The 23,129-nt window shown below is 31.9% G+C and overlaps 1 protein-coding gene across 1 annotated transcript in view; it reads right to left on the reverse strand.

The window, feature by feature from the left end:
* LOC127062890 (uncharacterized) overlaps window positions 1-23,129 on the reverse strand; it is a 75,612-nt gene that overhangs the window by 25,237 nt on the left and 27,246 nt on the right. The window lies entirely within an intron of this gene.

Genomic DNA, 23,129 nt, shown 5'->3' on the forward strand with positions numbered 1-23,129 from the left:
TGTTTATAGAAGTTCGATCGATTCTAGAGAATTCAAAGAATCATTCCCTTTCCTCTCTTGCTTCATTTATTCCTTTCGAAAACGAAATTATTAAGCTTGTGGTTAGTGCTATTCATAATCCTATAAAGTTTTTTGTTTGAATATTTTCTATTGTGTGAATCCGAATATTGTTCGTGTTACCAAATATACGTAAAAGTAAGATTAGGATCGTGGTTTTACTCACTTAACATTTATTGTAAGTTGTTTTATGTTATTACATATGTACTCAATAAACAACAAAAAGAAATTGAATTAATAAGAGATAGATGTAGAGCACTTGTTCGTGTGGTACATTAAACAGAGGAATTCATCAATGTTATATGAACACGTTCATTTTTAATATCACGTACGTAATCTATCGCTCTCTAAAATAGACGTATATACAAATATATGTTTTTACCATTATGCTTTTTATTCTCTTTTTATTTTCTTTTTTTAGTAGTTTTGATAAGAGAGTTCGATTTTTTTTTATGAGATTAGGTAAGTTAGGGTCTTTGTTTACACCATGCAATCGAATAGTCGGTATCCAACGATACGAATTTATAATATTTTACAATAATAAGCGATCTCGTATGGCACATTATTGAATTCGTTTCAATAAATGCCATCGTACTATAAAAAGTAAAATATATGCTTTTATTCGAAAAAGTTAATTTGACTTTGAAATTTCCTCCACTAATCAATCTGCGAAAAAGCTGACACCATGTGTGACATTTGTCTTCGTATAAAACAAATTTGTAAAAACATTTCTTTTTAATAAATTCAGTCCTTCACGAGATATTCCAATTTTTCGAGATAAACGGAACACTTTGTATAAATAACAAAATAATATATTCATTTTTATTTCTTATTTGCATTAATCAGTAACGCGTTTATCTTTATCATCCTGACTAATAATTCTACAATATTTCAAGAGGAATTAATTAGAGATTCGAGATGTGATAATCGATCAAAGAATTAATTAAAATAATTGGGTCGATTGTTCTTCAATTATCTCGTTTGATAGACATCAGATATTATTATGTAAAAAAACGTCGATAATCCGAATTCATTCAAATCATCGTCATTTTTCCTAAGTTGTAATCAAGGATCTCTCTCTCTCTCTCTCTCTTTCTCTCTTGTTTTATCAGTCAATCTTCATTCGGGGGCACTAACGTTCGTTTCACGTATAGTTCTTATCGCCTAGGACAGATCTTATTTACTCTGTTATTTGATCTTTGGTCCCTTTCACGAAGGAAAAGCAAACGGTAAGTACATTTATCACTGATCCGTCATACGATTTAATTTTCTATTTTCTCTAAGTAAATCTCCTCCTCTTTCTCCTTTTCTTTTTTCTTCCTTCCACCTCGCATTTCCTTTGAAAGATATTATATATATATATAAAATAATATATAAAATATATATAATCTATCGTATCTATTATTCCTTTATATATCGGTTTTTCTACTTCTCTTTCTCTATTTTCGAATTCTCAGCTCGTTTCGTATTTGTGCTCGTTGAACGAGCATTAGACTTTTTAAAACGTAAGAATTCAGCCGATAGTTTGGAAACGCGATTAAATATTTAACGGGACTGGGGATTGCATTGAAAGCGCTCGAGCTCGAAAAATCGATAGCGCCGTGATGATTGCGGCATTTGCTTCAGTCACGTAGGCAGGACGATAAGATACTTTCGATGTAATTGCGCTTCCTCATTGGAGAAAGCACATTCAATGTTTTCACACAAAGAAACGTGACAACTTGAAACGAAGATCGTTTTAAGTACCTACGGGCTTTTCAACTCTCTTCCAAGGGTTTCGAGTACGTACGCGATGAGAAGAGTCTTCTTTATCGGATGTATTATAACCAAGGATAAGAAAACCTTGCACATATCGTTATCTTAAACATTCTTTTCCTTTTGATAATAATTGTCGTATATGAATTGAACGTACGGAAAAATCGAGTAAAATTTCTTAATATCGTAATACACGTATAATTTAAACGAACGACAAGAGATATATTACGATCGTGGATATTAATGTTGAACCATTATTCCAAAGATAATACTATTCTTTAGATAACATCAATTTTCATTCGCTTTTCTTACTTTTTTATCATAAAAGACTAGCGATGAGATTTATGGAAGATTACCGATTACATGGTTTATCGTCTATCGCCGGGTATAAAAATACGTTTTTGTTGAAATCTGTTGTCCTCTTCTTTTTAACGTAGAAGCGAAGTAAGTAAAAAGATTCTTTACTGTAACGCGCTACGAGAGGAGAAACGAGAGAAAGAGTAGCAGGAAGTCGAGCACGAAATCACTGCACACGGAAATTGAATTACGTGCACCGCTATAAAATGAAACTCTCGGGAACCTTGCTTAATTTCGACGGCAAACTGTTCCAAGCGCCATTATTCATTTTGCTGTTTGCTACGGTCCATCTGCTCTCTTTTTCTCACCCTTATTCTCTCTTATGTGCAAGCTCGCGTGACTTCCGCTTCTGATGCTCGAGCGAAACTATTTCATAGTGACTTTTACCGGAAACGCTTTAATTTCTCGGACTTTTTTTCTTTTTCTCTTGGAAAACTTCAGATAATCGCAATAAAATTGAAGCGAGTTAAAAAAAGATAATTCGACAAATATTGCTATCGATTCGGAATTAGTAATGTACTTTATAATCTATAATTACATGATATGACATTTACGAAACGATTATATAATAATGGAAAAAGAAACTTTTTTAATGATCATCTTTATATTTTACATCATCGTTGCAAACATCATGCTGTTTGATCATTATAGTGAAAATTAGATACGTAATGCTTTAATCTATGTTTTTGGGGTAGAATTTGTCTGTTGGCTTTATACGATGGCTCTTCAAAGATAAAATTAAATTCATGTTAAACATAATTCGTATTAATCAGACGTTCATTTATATGTAGAAACAATTCTGTTTAATCAAAAATTCATGTATTTTCGTGATGTGGAGTGCGATAGATGTACAAACTGAAGAAAGCAATATTCATTTTAAAAAGATCGAGTTATTTACAGAACATGGAATTTATCTTACAAGATTATTTTGCATAAATACGTAGATAATGTAGAATCAAGGATATTCTAAGGATTTTCGATGTCTGCTAGGACGATATCCTTGGTAAAAATAATGTCCAATAACAGGCAAATTTTTATATTTTTTGTAAGCCTCTAAAATATTTTCTTATCCGGCTACTTTCTCAATAAAAACTGTAAAATCGAAATAAAAAAAAAATTATTTTCCAACGATTTATTACAAGTAAGATACGAAGGATTCTAATGTCGAAAGAACAGAGAGAAACAAAATAAAAAAAAAGAAAATGAAGTGAGAGAAAGAGAGAGAGAGAGAGAGAGAGAGAGAGAGAGAGAGAGAGAGAAAGAGAGAGAACGAGAACAGATGATATACGTCGATTCTGTAGATGATGTGTATCGGTCCAGCGCTGGGCAACTTCTTCTCTGCTGCGAGCAGCACGATTATCGCCATCAATCAATCCGTTCCACCATTACTTAAGTTCACCAGCTACCATTCCATACACCTTGTTAGAAACAAAAGCCATGCATCTCACGCGGTATAGTATGACGGTATCAAATAGTGGATATCGTTTCTTCCCACCTTACTGGAACAGATAAATAGCAAAAGTAGCCACATGTGGCTTACCACTTGCCCACCCTTGCTGTAAACTATAATATCAAACATGTAGATAATATATATAGTAGATGTGTGTTTAATTAATGCATTATTAATAAAATACTTGAATCGGTGTTCTTTATTTCTGAAACATTGGAAAGGGAGACTTGGAAATAGCGTCTTGGTACTTTTCGTAAAGGAAAATGATGTCTATACTAAAAGACGCTCCTAGCATCATTATTAATCGCCAATTTTTAATAAAAGTAAAGATTTTTTTAAATAAAAAATATTTATATTGTTTCGAATAAGAATATGCACTTCGGGCATATTTTCTAAAAACGTACTCGAACTGAGGCAAGATCTATTTCACAGTATACTTTACATGGTCTTAATTTCTACTAGAGCAAATTTAATTCCATAATCTTATTCCTTCACTCTTTAATCTCTTTATGTTTTTTATTTCTTTTTTTTCTTTTTTGAGGTAGAGAAGCTTCAAAAATTTAATATATAAAGTATATAAAACTTTTATTATAATTGATTTATGTTTTACGACCAAGGGACTCGCTCATATTACACGATGTAATCAATTCGTTAAACAAGATAATGTGTAATTGGCAAGTTCCCAACTTCGAAGAAAACGCTCAAGTTAACTTTATATTAGGTTAACTTTAGTTAACTTTATGTGAGTACCTACTGTATTTATATTTTCGTGCTTGTTTGGAAATTCCCACATAGACCGTAAAGCTGTGTATGCACTGTCGAGCAATCGCCAAAGATAAAATCGACGGAAGGCCAAAAAAGCAAGCGATCAAATTCAATGATCGAACGAATCGTCCATAGATCGTTTGAGGTTTTCCAATCGTTAGCAGCTCTTGGTCACGGCGATCAAAAACGATCATCTATTCCCTTGAATCTAGTAGTCACAAGTGTGCACATCGCTTTAGTCCCTGAACGTACTGGCTTTGTATAGTAGAGCGTAAGATATAGAGAAAATATAAATAATAAAATAATGTGTAAAGTACCAGATCTAATACGCTTCCTTACGTTAATGAATGAATGAATGAATGAAGTAACGAAAGATTTCAATAGTTAGCAAAGTGCATCTGAGAGATGTTATTTTTCTAAATTTTTTAACATTTATGTACTAGCTTATGAATTTGCTCGATTGAAAAGTGTACGCGTCTAAAAACAATCCGATGATCAGAAATGAATCTTTTATGTATGATTTTTTTTTCGAGTCTGACGAATAATATTTTATCAAGCATTTTTGATAGTATTAATGATAATAATATAGGTTTCTATGAGGAAGGATCGTGTATGTTCTTGTTAAATTTTAGCAACATTATTATGTGCGCAAATTTCCATCTGATTGGGAAATATGGTAATTTAAATATGGTATTTAATATTATTGTTATTATTCTAATGATTTTGTGTAGAATTTCTGTAATTATATTTCCATTGATTAGGTCAAACTCAAGAATTTTGTTTGTTCCGGTTTTTGAGATAAATTCTTTTATTTCTTCTTTTGTAGTGTTACGTATTTTATTATTTTGTTCCATATTATGAGTGGCTTCGTCCGTCATTGAATTTTCCAATACGGTAATATGTAGATGGAAAATTTGATATAAATATTCTGCACATGTTGTAGCTTATTCCAATAAAGCTTTCGCCCATTCGTCTGGTTATCTTATCGCTAGTGTCGGCGTTATTGGTCTATTTAATCTTTTTGTGGCTTTCTAAAACAAGTAGTTTATATCATTTGGCATTAAAATGAAGAGGTACTCATTCATTTCTTTATTATAATGCTCTTATATTGTATATTTAACATCCCTGGTGGTTTTACTCACTTAACATTTATCGTAAGTTGTTTTATGTTATTATGTATGTACTCAATAAACAACAAAAAGAAGTTACATTAATAAGAGATACATATATTACAAATGTAGAACACTTGTTGTTCGTGTGGTACATTAAACAGAGGAATTCATCAAAGACTATGTTCATTTTGAATACCACGTACGTAATCTATCGTTCTTTAAAATAGACGTATATACAAATATATGTTTTTGCCATTATGCTTTTTACTTTCTTTTTGTTTTCTTTTTTTGTAGTTTTGATAAGAGAGTTTGATTTTTTTTATTCTTGATTCGTGTTAGGTAATATAAGAAAATTCGGATTTGACACTTTTTGAATATATTAAGTGAATTGATCTCAAAAATACTGTATCAGATATAGTTTTCGACATAATAGCTTTAAACGAGATGCGGCAAGAAAGTAATGAAATTGCTGCTAGAAAATTGTATGTTAACAATAGTCAGTATACGTATAAACAATATACATATCCCGGCAACGGAGATTATATTTATAATTTAAATAATTAGCCACTTTCAAACTTTACTAACTATCGATTTACAATTTTTGTAATAATTACGTGTATATCGACACGTGAAATTTTGCGTAAAACTCGACGAAAATACGATGCAAACGTACCAGAAAATAATACAGGCATACAAATTGAAAAGACAAGTTTTCAGATGATATAAGATATTTTCAGAAGACTGAAAATGAGTGAAAAACGAATCGCCTTGCAGAAAATCTTCGATGGTAAAAATAGAAGACAATGTTCGAAAAATGAGAATTCTCGTACTTTCAGATAGACGTTTAACGTTAGGAGAGATGAATACTTCCAAAAAGAGTTCATTCATGTTCAACAGAACATTATAGACAGGTGGATTCTCTGTCATGACAATGCTTCCTATCGTTCTGCATCGATCACCGAATTTTTGTGTAGGAAAAGTAGCGATTTCATAGTCCTCCCTCCTCCTCCTCTATTTACTCGATCTGAGTTCTGCAAATTTCTCTCTTTTCCTCAAATTGAAATTTAGTCTGAAAGATCATCGTTATGACAAGGTAAATAATATCCAAAGAACCGTAATAAACCAATTAAACGCGATGAAACTAAACGACTTCCAACTCCATCGCAAAGATTGAGAGCAACGTCTTTGATGGTATACAGCTTCTGAAGGGAATTACTTTGAAGGTAATATCCTTGTTTCATGAAAGTAAATTAGATGTAAAATTATTATAAAAAAAATAATAAATGGTAAAGTAAAATGAACTTAATAACATCGATGTAATATCGGTGAACTAATAGTAAATCTTCTTTAAATTCCTTTTACTAAATTTCATCCTAAATATAAAATAGTTGATAACAAATTGATGATTACACCGTTCAAAATGATATTAGAATTTATGATAGAATATATCCTAAAAATGTAATTATCATTAAAAGGAGTATTTTTGTATCAATAATTTAAAGATGATTTAAATTATACGATTGACAATAAATTCCTTGTCCAATGTGAAAACATATACAGCTAAAAAGTATTGATGTTTCATTATTACGTTAACATTTACATAATTCATTCAAAGTGTATATCTGATATAATTAAATAATTCTATTAAAAGCTAATCCAATTAAAGAAGAGTAATTTATAATACCGATTATTAAACATAAATCTAATACTGTAATAACCCATTATTTTATCAATAATTAATATTAATAGGAGTAGGTAACCGAAGAAAAAAGCATAAATAGTTTTAATAATAAGATATTTTATGAAAAATCAATTTAAAATAAAAAGATACAAAAAATATAGATATCTTTCGAATGAAGAATTTTCTAGTAGCAAACTCTTTAGAATGATTCAACTCGTTCTTCCGATATTGATAGTTAGTTTATTCATTTTTTAATAATTTTATCGGTGCGAAAAGCGAAAGTAGAATATAAGTACTTCTATAATATTTACGGGAGTATCCTCTGTGCAAATTGACTATCATCGATAGCCCGGTACGAAAAGTACAACGTTACGTGCTCTCGCAACACGCAAGAATAAATTTAACTTTTTAGACACTAAAATAGTCCGAACGATGTTTAATATGTTCTAGAGTTTTTAGAGGAATTTTGCGATTCGGTATTTCATTCGTTATTACTTTAAATTATACACTTGCACAAAGTAATGGCGAGTTCTATTAAAACTGGATATTTTCAGATAGTCTATGAGTATAGGTGTGTGGTCAGAACTTAGAACTGGAAATTTAAAATTCTATTAAAGTTATATTTCTATTAAAGTTGTTGCGTTATACGTGCGCAACTACGAGAGTGCGTTACGTTGCGTTTCTCGCATCGGATCAGCGATAATTGTCAATTTGTACGAAGGATTTTGATTCCCGTCTCTTCCTAGTCGTCAAAGTTATAAACTCAGTGGTCGAGATGAAAAAGGGCAGCGGTACGATGTTCAGAAACTGTTGAATTTTCTCAATGGAATATAATTCACCGCGTTTTCTCAAATTAATGGGAGAATGTAATTTCTTTGAAGGATCACATGGAGCTTACAAAGTAGATACATAATAAAAGAATTTCATGAATGGAACTAGTAACAATGTATTTGAAGTATTTAAATATATATGTTGATTTACGTATTTCATTAGTTATGTCGATTACCTTTGAATGAGGAATAACTGATGGCGTGAGTAAGACTCGTTCGTTTTATTATTTTGAGTAGGAAATGTACGGATCGACTGCTTGATGGTTTCTCTCGAACTATTCGCAAAGACGATGACGAAATTAAGAAAAGGAAAGGGAAAGGGAGGTCAAATTTTTTCGAGTAAAAAAGTGTATGGAAAGGGAAGGAAAGATGCTTATTGGTCGTGGGCGTGTCAGGATAGTTCGTTCGAAACGTTGAAATAATCTCATGTGGATTCTTTTGTTGCGATGACCGTATCGACTTATGAGCGTTGAATCGTTATTTTAAGGGTAGGCGTTAGATAAACCCATGGTTCCTTTTGTCTATTTTCTAGGAGTCTACTTTCACCGTTTATTTGGCCAAGTTCGGACAATGGTGGTTGACAATGTGTTTCTTTTTATCCAAACATTTTCTTAGCAAATATTCAACGAATTCCCAAGGCCAAATTTTCTCAACAATGATATATGTCCTTTAAGAGAAAGTACTATGAATCATTGAGGGTCCGCACATGTGTGCCAACAAAAGTTCTATTCAGATTTTCGATTATGTTCATATCTATTAGATCCGGTACCATCTTTCTCTTCCGTTGTTGGTCAGTACATAGGTTCTCTTGTTGAAACAAGTATTAAAGATAGTTTTTCCGTAATATTCAGTAGTGTTCCGTCTCTAGGTGATACTTTCTTCGACTATAGTGTGTAGGTTTATCATTGTCATCTTCTGTAACTAGGAATTTGTTTCTTAAAGTTTGAAAAAAAGTATAGTATTGTTCCGAAGTAAGTTTGCGCTTTGGAGGAAAGTAAATGACTGAGAATTGGATAACTCCATGTGAGCTTTCTATCGTTATATCGTTAAACTTGTTGCTTGGAGATAGTCGTATATAGTTGTGCTGTGTAAGTAGTATCTAATATTAATTTTAATAATTATAATTGTTTTTCTCTGTGTATTTCCAGATGGTGTTTAGTGTCATATACCTATAGTACTTTCGCATAATTTTTATTTATGAAGTAAATTTTCGAAATTATTATAATATCGATATCACGCGAGTATACACGTATACTTTGAATTCTTTTCATCTCTGTTGTAGTCCATTGCTGATTTTAAATTAAATTAATAAAGTCATTTTGAAACAAATTTCAATATTGAAGTAGGAAATAATTTCTGTTGCAATTGTTTACAAGCTGGACAACCTTTATAATTTGCAACAATTTCTATTTTCTATTTTTTTCCTGCGTACACATAGTCGTTTGGCGATCCGCGAAACATTTAACACACGCCGGTAGATTATTACAGAGTGGATGAAGATTATATGTTAGGACTAACACAGCAAGATTCTACTCCTTTGAACGACGATGGGTCAAGGTCAAATTTCTTTTGCTTGCATCGTATCTCACTTGCAAAGATAAAAAAATCTCAAAGGAACCATGAACTGAAACTCAATTATTCTCTTGAAAAATGATGTTAAAGTCTCAATAAGTAAAAACGGTAACCTGTTCATCTTTTCACCAATACTCGAATTCGATCTAATCCCCGATATACATTAAAATGACGTAGTATAAGTTCTTGATCGCCAAATTGTTGGTCTAGCTAATAAAAATGGCGTCGATCTATAATTTCTTCTGGACGTAATCTTCTTCCATTAATTCTCATTGCTATCGCTCAAATTTGTCAAGATGTTATCTTAATCTTAAATATAAATGATCGAACTCTTCGTTTTTTTGTTTATCTGTATCAATAGGATAGACTGACCATCTGCTGATCCTATTTTTTCAATGATCTGTATATAATGTATGATATTTCATTAAAATTTTTTATGTAAATTTAGAACGTGGACAGCGACATTTTGAGAAAGAAAATACTAAAGAAAAATAGCTCGTTATGCTCGTTATAGTATTTCGTTCTTTGTGATTTATAGTATTTCCTTCTGTTGAGTATAAACATGCTCTTCTCTCTTCGTCATTTTACTCTAATCTCGTATTAAGACGAGAAGAAAATAGACTACTAGAAGTTATAATTTGGGAAAACTGAGTTACGATTTTCATTTTATGCTTTATTAAAGAACAAAGCTTTATGGATAACGTTTCATTTCTCATTCTTCTTTTATTTTCCTTTCCTTAATCCATATAAAGGATAGATACACATACATTTTTCAATTATTCCTCTACGCGTAATTGAGATTGGAGTAAAATTATTTTGATAGAGGGATTTGAGACATTATTTCGTTCAAAGAACGAAATGATATTCCGAGCAGAGTACCGTATTGAATCTTATTAGAGACTAATGGATTGCAGTAGACGTCCCATGAGCGACATTTATTACCAGAAGCATCCATCGGATTTGATTTGGAGTGCAATTGATTGATCTTTCCTTTTAAAGGAATTTTCCATCTTGATGGTAATATCTCCCGCATAAAATAACAAGAAGAATGATCTGTTTAAACGTTAGAATGAGATACTATTCGTGTAGGAATATTATTAGTTACAGTAGTAATTTTCTATGTAAAACAAACCAAATTATTTTCTTTACTTTTTCTTTAAAAAGCTTTATCAAATTAACAAATATCGTCTACTTTAAAACCGGTTTATTTGGAGATGATTTCTATTACGAGAATGTAATCCAGATAGCAGAGAGTAGTAAAAGATAGTAAAAGTATTCGTTCGGTTTTAAAAAATTAAGAAAGCGTCTTATCGTTTAATTTGATTAATTTTTTAAACGCACGATATCTTAATCTACTTCTCACGTAATCACTCCTTACATTCAAGCATTTATTTTTATTTCTAGTTAAAAAATTATTGTCGTCGTTCACTGTCGGTTGATTTAATCAATTGTTGACTGCAAGTTGCAAATCGTCTAAAACGTTGTCTACTTAAGAAGGAAAGTTTAGGAAAAGGGTGAAAATCGCTTGGGACACTAAGATGGATGATCAGAAACTTCGAACCAACAGCCGACGGAATATTGAATAGTAAGATTTATTTTAATAACGTATAGTGTTCGCAAAAATAATATTAAGTATTAAGGCGAATGACTCTAGGTATACTCAGAAAACGAGTTAGAAAAATGGATCAATTTTAAATTGAGAAGGAAATGACCTCTGCAGTATGGTCTTATCGACCTGTGCTTGTGGTCATTATCGATTTATGGTCATGGCGACTGATCGATAGTGCATAACGGGTCTAAAGCTTATACCGAACTATCTATATCAGGAACTATAATACAGTGGGTTGTAAAATCGGTTAGGTATTAAAGTAAACATGTATCAGTTATCGGAGCAAGCGAATTGACAGATATTGCGAACGGACAAGGACCTAAAACTATAATCAAGACCAAAGTACGAAAAAATCTTTTAAACGATATCTAAGTATTTTGTATAATAAATGGAACTTGAAATTTAATTTCTTCGAAAGAAAGATTTCTTCGTACTATCTTGACCGTAGTTTCAAGTTCTTATCCGCTCGTAGATATTCTTGTAAATCCACTTGTCCCAACAACCGAAATATATTTATTTTGAAGACTCATCGATCTCACAAACTCGCTATATCGCGATCTCTGTCTATTTTTAGAATTGGATTTTTGTTGATATTTAGTTTTTAAAATATCTATAGTTTTACCATATATCCCATATATATATACAGGTGTATACACATACATATAAATATAAATATATATATATTTTTTATTTATTCTTGTAACTAAATATAAAGTGTCATTAATTCTATAAACTTATCCCAACAATTGGAAAATAATAAAATCATGCTAATTTTAATACAAGGTCAAAATTGAAAGCTGTCGTAAAGTTAATTTTCTAGTAAACGTATAAAGCAGTTATTGTTAGGAGTTTTGCGATTCTCTTTGCGAGTATTTTTTTCGCTTTGAGTACGCTCGCTACAGATCCCGTTGATGGCGTCTGATACGGCTTACTCGCATATACAGCTTACAAGTACTATTTTACAAGTATATTCGCACCATCGAACCCGTTCAACTTCCCAACATTTTGTTTACGAAAGGGTAGTCGTAATCCGATCTGGGTATGAACCTTTCTCATGGTTTAAACAGGTACAATTTAATCGATACTTACATCAAAGCTCTTGACTCTTCTAAATTAAAGTTTATATACCGTATGCCATGAGGATTTATAAGATATTGAGCGGGCTTACACAACAAATCGTTACTATTACGACGTCTCTCTTACTCCTGCAAAAACTTGCCGAACGGAGCAAGTCTTTTTTCCTAAGTTGTCGATACAAATTCTGCTAACACTGTAAATAAACATACTCTTGTATAAACCTAAATTATTCTATGTTTATCTTTTGGTGACTCATCTTATCGATGAGTTGCCTTTTGTTACTTTCATATAGGACGAATCAGACTTTCTAGGATCTTCGATTTATTCGGATAAAGGTCATTATCTCTTATTTCGTCGTCTTGTCAACGCTTAAGACATTCGTCATTCGTTATACGAAACGTTCAGACGACCATCGTGCTTCTAGACATTGAAAAGACACTCGCTGATTTTGTTCTAATCATACTGTTTTGATCATTCGATACATTGATCATTATACGTACTATATATCCTAGTAAATTTTAAGAATCGGATATGGCATTCGTATTTTTAATTCACGTATTGCCAATCTAATTTTTGTATACGCAACCGAAAGGCTATGTGCGCTCAATTCTATTTTTTCTTTTATGAAAAAGTATTGAAAGAAAGAAATAGTTAAAATAATGTATATAATAATTTTTTATTAATTACGATCGTCGAATAAATGTACGTATATGGTGCATTTACAATACAATCAATTCTTCTCGATATTTATCAACCAGCTTAAAGATGTAATTTATTTGTGTTTGTCGATCATGATTTTAATTATGTTAAACAAACTATAATATTTCTCATTTTACAAAGCAAATTATATCGTCCTATATTCAGTCACATTTTTTTTCAGTATGATTGCATTGATAATTAATTTGTGTTATATTAACGAGCCTGTTCCATTCGATTTATTAACGAAGTAATGAGTATAATTTTTCAAATAGTCGTTTCAAATACCGCAGTTCTATTGTAGTTAAGTTTTGTCAATTATAAATTGTAAAGTAAACGAATTCTCTTATTATTCAAGAATATAATAACCTGCAATAATAATGAACAATTTTTCCAATAACGGTTAGATCGAATTATCTCAAATTTATATCACGAAATATTTCGCTTTTCGCCTCAATGGTTTATTCATATGCATTTTTGACAAGAGAATAAAGCGAAATATGCTAATGAAAAATGAAAAGCGTATTCGTCGAAATGCAGTTAACAATGAACGAAAGACTCGTTGATATATCGACCATCTAAATGAACATCGATCAAAAAATTTAAAAGATAAAACAATTATGCCATTTATTCTCCTGAATAATGCTTATTTCTATAATATATGTACTATTTTTTCATAAATCTCAATAATGACAATACAAGATAAAACAACGTCTGAATCTAAAGAACTGAAATATTAAGGAGTTTGTAACAAAAGCTTATTATTTCATTCGTTTTTTGAAAATTAATTATAATAAAATATCTCCACAATTACCTACGTAATAATAAAAATCTTGCGCGTAATGTTTATTTTATTATGAAGAATTATGCACGAAGAAGAACTCTACGTCATAAGATTAATCCATCGCGATCATAATGATGATATAATAGATTATTACGTACGTGCACCATGAAAGTGAGCGTTTTCGTGCGTTCGCGAAAAAAATTATTCAGCAGATTTGTAGAGATTCATTATGAACAAAGAATATTGTAAAATAAATGTAGTACGAAATTGATGTATACATATATATTTATACAAGTGCAGAAGCAAACATCAATTGGATTTAATTGTAATTCGTCGAAAATTAACAGTAATAAATGAGTTTATTAATACTCATGTTATCCTTTTCTCAGCCTACCTATTGCTACAATTTACATAGTTAATACTTTTCATACCACACGATTTAGTTGTAATGTGCTATTATTATTAATAACATACACGATCTAACGTGGTTTGTTCGTATTATTTCAATTTAAATATATAGTATAAAGTAATATAAAGTATACATTGATATACGGTGAATATAATACATTCCTACTGTTTATGCATCTAAATTATTTCAGATTAGCTCGAAACTTTAATTCACATCATGAGTAAATATGATTATAGTTTTCAGGATGAGGGAATGCAATGGATAAACAAAAAAAAGGAGGAAAGTAGTTGAAGCCAGACTCATTTTTTTCATCACTTTTTGTCTATGAGTAATTACAAAAAAATCAAAAGACAGTGTTATCCGTGTTATCGCTGCATCTAACAATATGCGTACTAACTTTCTCTTTAAATGTATTAGATATAATCGCAATTACAACATGTTTCGATAGTAAAAGGTTTATGTTAGTCGGTTCACTTGTCAGGGACTGTGTTATATTTATTAAATATAAATTGATAAGACAATTTCACTTTTATTCGTTATTAAGAACTTCTCTTGAGTCTATTCGATGTTTCACGCCACTTTGATTCTAGATCTTCTAGAGAGAATACTTCTCGTCGTTGATAACGTCGAAATTTTCTTCTCATTAGCGTTTAATCTTCATTTGGAAACTTTGAGAATGAAGATGTTTTATGTCATCGTTGCGAGGATGCTTCAGATGTCATTAACACTTTCCCCTTTGTAACTCACGAGAGTATTGAGACGCAAATTTTTAATTAAGAAATTAATGACGTTCCTGTTTATTATATTTCTTAGCTGATGAGTATCTTATTAATTATACATCTTAAGAATGACACTATAATAACTGATAATTAATTATAAGAACAAAGAAAATGGTAGACAGAGAAATAGAGACAGAGATAGAAACAGAGAGAGAGAGAGAAAGAGAAAGAGAAATAGAGATAGAGATAGAGATGGAGATGGAGATGGAGATGGAGATGGAGATGGAGAGCGAGAGAGAGAAGGGAAGGAGGCTTGACAAGTGACCTAGTTAAAATAGAGTGGTGGAGGGTGGTTCGTGACCTGGCGTTACTGGTTCCTCGCCCGGTATGACCCGGATTCACCTGTTCTATACCCTCTACATTCCTCCCCTAACTTTCGTTCAACCGCTCTACGATCTTCTATCATTTCACTTTACGCTTATACGTTCCCCATATTTCCAAATAGATTTCGTAACTTAATAAGCTCTCGTTTCTAACGAAATATGTCATGCATAACGTACGATGCGCTGTTTTCGCTACACTTTTTATTCGCTTTATGCTTATTTTCTATGTATTTATGATCTGTATGAGATTTTGAAAAATATGTAAAAAATACTGAAAGATACTTTTGATATTAATTAATTAATTATATTTAATGACATAATTAAGAAAATCAAATGAAATTTTTTGCAAAAAGAATTTCATTTAATAACATTCTTAATTAGTACCGTTACAAGGCGTTACGAATGATATTAATATTTTTGTTCTTTCGATCAATGAAAAACTAAAGAATAATTACGTCTAGTTTTTAAGAGAATCGGTTATGATTATTAAAGTCAATGTCAATAAAAATGGATTATTCAAGATAGCGTTAAAGATTTGTAACAATTTGGAGTTTCATCGGGGAAAGTAACAAAGGAGAAGTAATTGGAGGATGAAAGCGGATTGGTCTTGGTCACTTTTGTAAGACGATCAAGGATTTCTCGATATTCGAACTCAGTGCTCTTAGGAAATGCGTAGTCACAATATTCGAGTATACGTGAATAGTACACAAAGTAGTTCAGTGTCACGCTTGATAATGACTTTCAGAACACTAGCGGTTCATAGGTTTGGAGCTTTCCAGCCACTTCTGTAATGTTACTATAGTGGAAATTCCAAAAGCTTATAACCATACAAATAGTAGAACAGTAACATATAGAATAGAATTACCGACTAGTTCATTTCTAAGAACAGTATACGCCATTATAGTAAAAGCCAGAAGTCTCGCTCTCTCAAATGAAGTGCATGCCCGATTATAATTTCTGATCAAGTGCATCGGAGTAAATAATTATAAATAATTATATAAATCGGACCAAAAAAATTTCAAATATTGCAAATATTAACGAACGTAATCTTATTTTTATTCGAATATTATACTTTTTGAGAGTATATATAAATACTTTTTAGAAGGAAAGGTTCATTCTATAAAATAAATTTTTCTCTATCGGTTATAATCCCTTTCATTCGCTGAATACTCGACTTTCGTTTTTGACATCTTTCAAAAGTTTGTCTTTTTATAATCTAGTTTAAAATTAAAATTTTTATTAAATTAAAAAAATTTAAATCAATTTTTCAATCACGAATCTTTTTCCTCTCTTTTAGACGTAAGAAATAAATCTCTTGCGCTCAGTAACTATATAAGTCTAACGTAAAAAAAAAAGAAGTCGGTTATAAACCCGTAGCCCGAACTCTGCTTGAGGTACTTAGGTATATCGACCGAAACGAAATAATAATACAATATCCATTGCGCTTATGCACGTCGAATGCAAAATTTTATTTTAATTATATATAAATATATTTTCGTTTCGTATCTATGAAATAAAAAGGAAATAATTCTATTCGTTTGTTCGATAACGAAACCCTCTGGAATTTAATTAGAAAAGTGAAAATTAACGAGAAAGAATAAAAACTCTTTTCGTGGCTATATCGGAATCCTATAATTTTTTTAATTATAATCAAGATATGATTCCGTCAAAAAGAATTAATGTAATCCCTAAAGAATACATTAAGCATCGAATAACCTTTCGCCGTAATAATAAAAATGTACATTCCATGTTATTAATTAAAAGTTGTAATTTATTATAATTTCTTAATTAACACAGAGAAAAAATATAAAGACGTTTAATCTCATGTAACGCACCTTTCTACATTGCGGTTTTAGTCGGAATTTAAACGAAACGCTTTCTTTTTATTCCACAAGTATAATAAAGAAAAATAATTCTCTTTTACGCATATATCAAAAATATTATATTTACATATTCTGAATAATTCCTGTTATCTATGATAACATATTTACATAGAGAGAAAGTTGATTAATATCGTTATTTTGTAATAAAAGAAACAGAGAAGAGGAGACGTGACAAGAAAGAAATCGAAAAAATATTACAATCAAATTATCGAACATCGAACATTTTGCTAAATCAAAGTGATCGTAATTGTAAACGAGGTGAGAAAGAAGGGTCTTGGTTAAAGATATTTCTGCCAATACACGAGTATACACACGAATAAGCTTTTCTCTTCGGAACAATCAAAGAGTCATGTGTTTCACATATCGAGGTCATTGCGGTTAACCGTCGCACAACATCAAGTTGTATTTATTCGTGAACGTGTAACATACATAATCAAACGTTCTTGAAATATCTACGAGACGTCTCTATTGTTTGCCGTTGTCGTTGCGTTGTCGTTGTTATTGATATTATTGTTCTTTTTCTTTCCATGCAGCAACGAAGGTAGATTAATACTCGCACGTTGCATATTCTCGCTGAATAATGAAGTCAAACCTTTCGACGTTAAATTTATTCTTGCCTTTTCTTCGAGCCACATCACTCTTGCTATCGTATAAAGGAACGGAACTCTACGAAATTACCACCATCGTTTACCGCCAACATCTTTCTAACCTTGTTCAAAATTAATAGAGAATTGACTCTTATTTTAATGAAAAATGAATGATCATCTTCGTGGAAATAAATCATTAACGCGCAATTCTCTAAAATTTTGATACAAATGTTAAAGAGTAATCACAGATTTGTTAGAAAAGTTTTGTAACACTGAACAAAATTTAATTAAAAAAAAAATCAAATGTTTCGTCGATCATCAATAGTTTTATATAATCATAAATCATAATCATAAATCATAATCAATAAGAGTAATATCTATCCGAGAAATCTTCTTGCGTTTAGACAATCAGGGAAAGACGAAAGAAAATGAGAGAGAGAGAGAAAGTCGAATTTATATTGAGAAATTTAAAGCAAGAAAGAAAGATTAGCGTGACAAAGAATCAAATTGAAAGATCTGGTCCAGTTTTGATTTTCGTTCTTTGATCATGAGTTAGTAGATCCATGCGGTTCGATCCGATCTGTACGACATACACAGTGATCTTGCAAAGTTTCACAGGTGCAAAGTTTTCTCTCTCTCTTTCTCTTAAATACACACACGCGCGCACACATTCTCTTATTACCTTATCGCAAATTGACTTATACTTTCCGTTGTTAACACTTTAAAGACATCTTCACACCGTCGAACATCATTCGACGTATAATAAGTCTTGGATATCAATTGCGTTAATTATTCAATTCCATAAGGTACAATTACATCTTCGGTAGAAAGAATTCATTTCGAGAACAGAAAAGCTTTCAGGAAAACTCATTGTTAAATTTATCTCCTTTGCCCTTTTCGATACTATATAAAGATTTCTCTTTTTTCTTTCTTTTTTTTTTAATTTCTTTTCCAGATAAAAAAGCTTACGGAGATACATCGATCTTAAATTTGCTCGAAAAGTTCCACAACGATAGAAATATTTTCAATAATATCTTTCGATCTGTCTTTCATCGTTTATTTTCTATTCTGTTCAAAGGATCAATAAGCGTAAGCTCTGGTCTCATGCGACGGATACAGATTCTCTTCTAATCGTCCAGGCAAAATATAATCGAAGCTTTAATCCTATTCACCCGTGCTTTTCACGGAAGTTGCAACATTTCGAACGATCGATCGTGAAACAAATTCAATGGACTTACGCAAGGAGAAAGACTTTCGAGACGACGGTGCGTGAGCTTTTGTGCGGTAAGTCTCGCGTCCATCGATCGGAGCTTTAGTGGAATTATGTGTCCTTTTACGACTAACGATGAGAATACACGTGACCTGAAAGCGAAGCATCGGAGCTTTGTTGAAGCTTTGTCTGGCATTGTTCCTTATTAACGTGCTCATCAATGAGGAAATTAAAATCTCTTTGCACAAAAGAGGAAAGAGAAAGAACGAGGGAAGGGAACAAGAGAAATTTAAGCATAGTTTTAATCAGTCTGATACATATTCTTCGTTATATACGTAGATGGGTTTATCAGAAGCAAATTTCCGGGTATATCTTCGGGAAAATCTTAAATGATTGTCCCTTACGCTCCACTTGACGTTTATTTCAATTAGATCGTATTAACCGCGCGAATGGACGTATAATCAATGTGGTAGATATGAAATTTGGAATTTTAGCGTATCGCATTATATATCGTACGATTTAACGTAATAGTTCTTCTTATAGCTACGTAATGATAATTAAGATCCTTTAGAAACCAGCAATCATTCATTTCTTTTTACCGTTGAAAGAAATTAGAAAACTTCTAATGGCACCAGCTGTATCGAACGATTAATGTATGTAATATTCGTCTACGAACTATCAAATTGAAACCGTTCACATTTTTCAAGTAATCCATCTTTCGAGAAAATTTCGACGTACGTTATTCGTCTAATGAAACGATAACATTAGATCTATAAAACAATAGTAATTAAAAAAAAAATAGGAAAACATTATAGATTGCGTACTTTAAACTTTTTGATTCAGTTCTATTAACTTGACGGGCAAAAGTTTGGAGAGCAAGATAAACGAGCATAGTTTTTACTAGTCTGAAAAAGCGTTCGAATTACCTACGGTCGATCACTATGGCCTATATCATACGACCCTTAATTTGCTCGAGCGAAAATAGCATCGGAGCAGGTGATAGTCATCAAAGTTAAGCACTCGTTAAAGCTCTCTCTCTCTCTCTCTCTCTCTCTCTCTCTCTCTCTCTCGCTCTCTCTCTCTTCCTCTTTCCTTCTCTTATCGTTCGGAAAAGTTTATTTCAAGTTTCGATCTATTCATCGACTTCCTTACGGAAAGCTTGCCAGTATCGCATTTTTAGATTTACTCTTCTTTTTCATCTCGTTCTTTCTCATCCTTAACATCGTTGAGACAAATTTTACAAGTTTCTTGGCTCGTTTCCGCGTAATTTCCTCGACGAAATATTTCGATAAGATCGATTAATGTTTAAAGAGCTTTGAGTTATTGAGTTTATCTCATTGTCGTTCAATTTATCCAAACTTTTCTTTTTCTTTTCTCTTTTTCGTTCTCAAGAAAATATAATAAAAAAGAAAGAGACAGAGAGGAGAGATTGGTTTAGGAAGCATGACGAAAATAGAAGAAATAAGTTAACCGAAATAACGTCGGTTGATTGCATCCGATCAAAAGAAAAAAATGGCTTTTCTTTGAAAACAACTGTGAGATCAACAGAAAGAACGACAATAAGACTTCTTTTGGTATATTGCATCGTCCCTGCGAACAATCACAGCTGCTTTCGCGTTGAATCGAGCGTTTATCCTCTTGCCGACGATATTATTGTCGAGAACTTTCATATTTCTCCGTTTCTATTAAAAAACTAAGAGAGAGGCAAAGAGAGGAAATTCAAACGTTCTCACAATTCAATTTCTTTTTCGTTCGATGCAAAATTATTATCAATCAGTTATCTATACTCACTTATTTATTTCTTGTTACTCTTTACTATATATGGATATATACATATTTTCTCGTTATTAAATATTGCGCTTGAAAGTTGATAACTCAGCATATTTTGTCGATAGTGCGTCTAGCTCGCGTTAGATACTCGTAATAGGCAAAACGTTTTTATATAGCTTTTAACCATATGCATTTGCGACAAAACATTGCCAATCCTTTGGAGCGGAGTAAAGTTCCTTTTTGACACGTAACATTCAAAAAGTATTATTATCGACGAAGTAATACGCAGCACTGCTTATTTACAGATGCGATATTTATTTGCATAAACGATGAGAGTCCTCTTAAATCTCCATAAAACAAAATTAATTCGAAACGAGAAAATTATTTTGAATTATTATTTGAAAACGATTCTAGCGTATAACTTTTTTTCTCTTTTGCCAAATACGTACGGATCGAAGGTAATTTCATAATGAAATCGATTCGTTGGTGTCAATTAAATCATCGGGCTCATTTGGATGAAATCGTAGGACTAACCACTCGAAGGACTTACATGGAACGTGTTGTCGCTGCTGCTCTACGAACAAGCTCGGATCTACACAATTTCCAATTAACATGCTAGTTTCAGCATTGTCATCGAATCGAATTAAATTTCCTCGATCTCGAACCACAAATTCGCATTAAAATCCTACCGAATTGTTCGACCGAACGAAGGAACGAAATTAATCGATGTTATCCGTAAGTGCATTCATTTTTCGAAATCCATTGGCCGATATTCGCCGATCGTAAAGATTCTCTGCATTCTCATTTAAAATCGTTTTGACTAAGTTCCAAGTTCGTATCTTGGACTTTCTGAATCGTTAATATTCGATACTAGTTTCGTTCGATTCACATTTAGATTCTAAAAATATCACTTTCCTTCCGAAAAGATCTTTAAAGGCTCTTTGATATTGTCATTAGAAAGATATGGGTCTGGTAGATCCGGATAAATGACGACACAGACATTATCGGCTCCATGCGTTGAACTTAGCTTCGTAGATCAATCCTAGGAGAGAATCGAGGTCGACCGGATTAGTTCACTGCTGGATTACTAGCCTCCTGCTTCAGAATCTCGAGACCTAGGTAGTAATCATTAGGGATTACGGCCGACGACGCCTTATTTCTGTCTCGCTTTACCGATATCCGGTTGTCGGAAGATACGCTTGTTCGAGAAAGCACCCCAAGGTTACTTGAAGTTTCAAAAAGTTCATTCTCAACCGCGAGTCTTTCGATTACTATAGTGTAACGAGTCTATTAGTTCACACTCTTTCCTCCAAACTTTTTGACTTCTTCGTTACAAAAATCAAGCAACTAGTAAAAACATCGATATTTTTACCAACGCGTTGATCGATTCGTTCAAGCATTTTTCTCAATTTATTTGATACGTACGTGCATGAATATTACGTCACTTACAATAAGTCAAACAAAGAAAATTGCTACGGAAGCTGATGAAAATCTAGAAATTTACCTAGAGGCAAAGTCGCGACCTTTCCTCGCGGCACAATAAATTCCAATTAGCGAGTCAAGAAAGTAGATAAGTAAATAAGAAGAGAAAGAAAGTGAGAATAAAGATGGGTCGGGAATAGGAGACTAGAAAAATAGGATAAAGGAGACGGAAACAGTAAACACGTAGAAGGACGATTGCTTACGCAAGTCAATTATAACGAGTCTCAAGGTAAAAACTCTTTGTCATTGAAATCGTCGATCGAAGATTGTTATTCTTTCTCGAGAAATAATATTTTCGATAGATCTTTAAACGAAAACTTGAAAGAACGACGTATTCGAAAAATTAAATGATTTATGGCAAGTACATCGTGATGGAAATTGAGGAAGCGAAACAAATAGATACGAGTAGGTTTAAAAAATAATAAAAAGAGGCAGGATACGTGTTCTGTCATTGACGAAATAAATCACTCAGATTTTAGAGTTTTATCGAGTTAACGTGGTCCATTCGAAGAAAGTGTCGGCCATTTATCGTACTTTCGAAGGATTACATACGTGGATAGAAATCATTCTCGCGAGTATAACGTATTTTGATAAAAATAGAATTTGGTGAGCCGTCCTAGGCTATCGGTTTAAATATTTTGTTTAGCGAATCGTAGAGATGCTACGTTTCATTGAATTCTTTTTTATTTTTATTTTTTTTTTTTTCAAGATTACAATGTGACTTTATCTGTAACATATCCGGAAGATCAAAAGGAGCAAGAAAGAAAAAAAAATAAATAACGGGTATCTACGAGTATTTAATGTAAAAAGTAGAAAGATTGTAAGAAGATTCAATGCCACGAAGAATATTGTTACCTTTCAAAAAATCTATGTACCTTTCGAAAAATGGTATATTGACAACAAGTGTCCCGAAACTGTCCTACATGTACGAAAAATAAAAG

The sequence above is a fragment of the Vespula vulgaris genome, chromosome 3, assembly GCF_905475345.1.
Source record: "Vespula vulgaris chromosome 3, iyVesVulg1.1, whole genome shotgun sequence".
Lineage (NCBI taxonomy): Eukaryota > Metazoa > Arthropoda > Insecta > Hymenoptera > Vespidae > Vespula > Vespula vulgaris.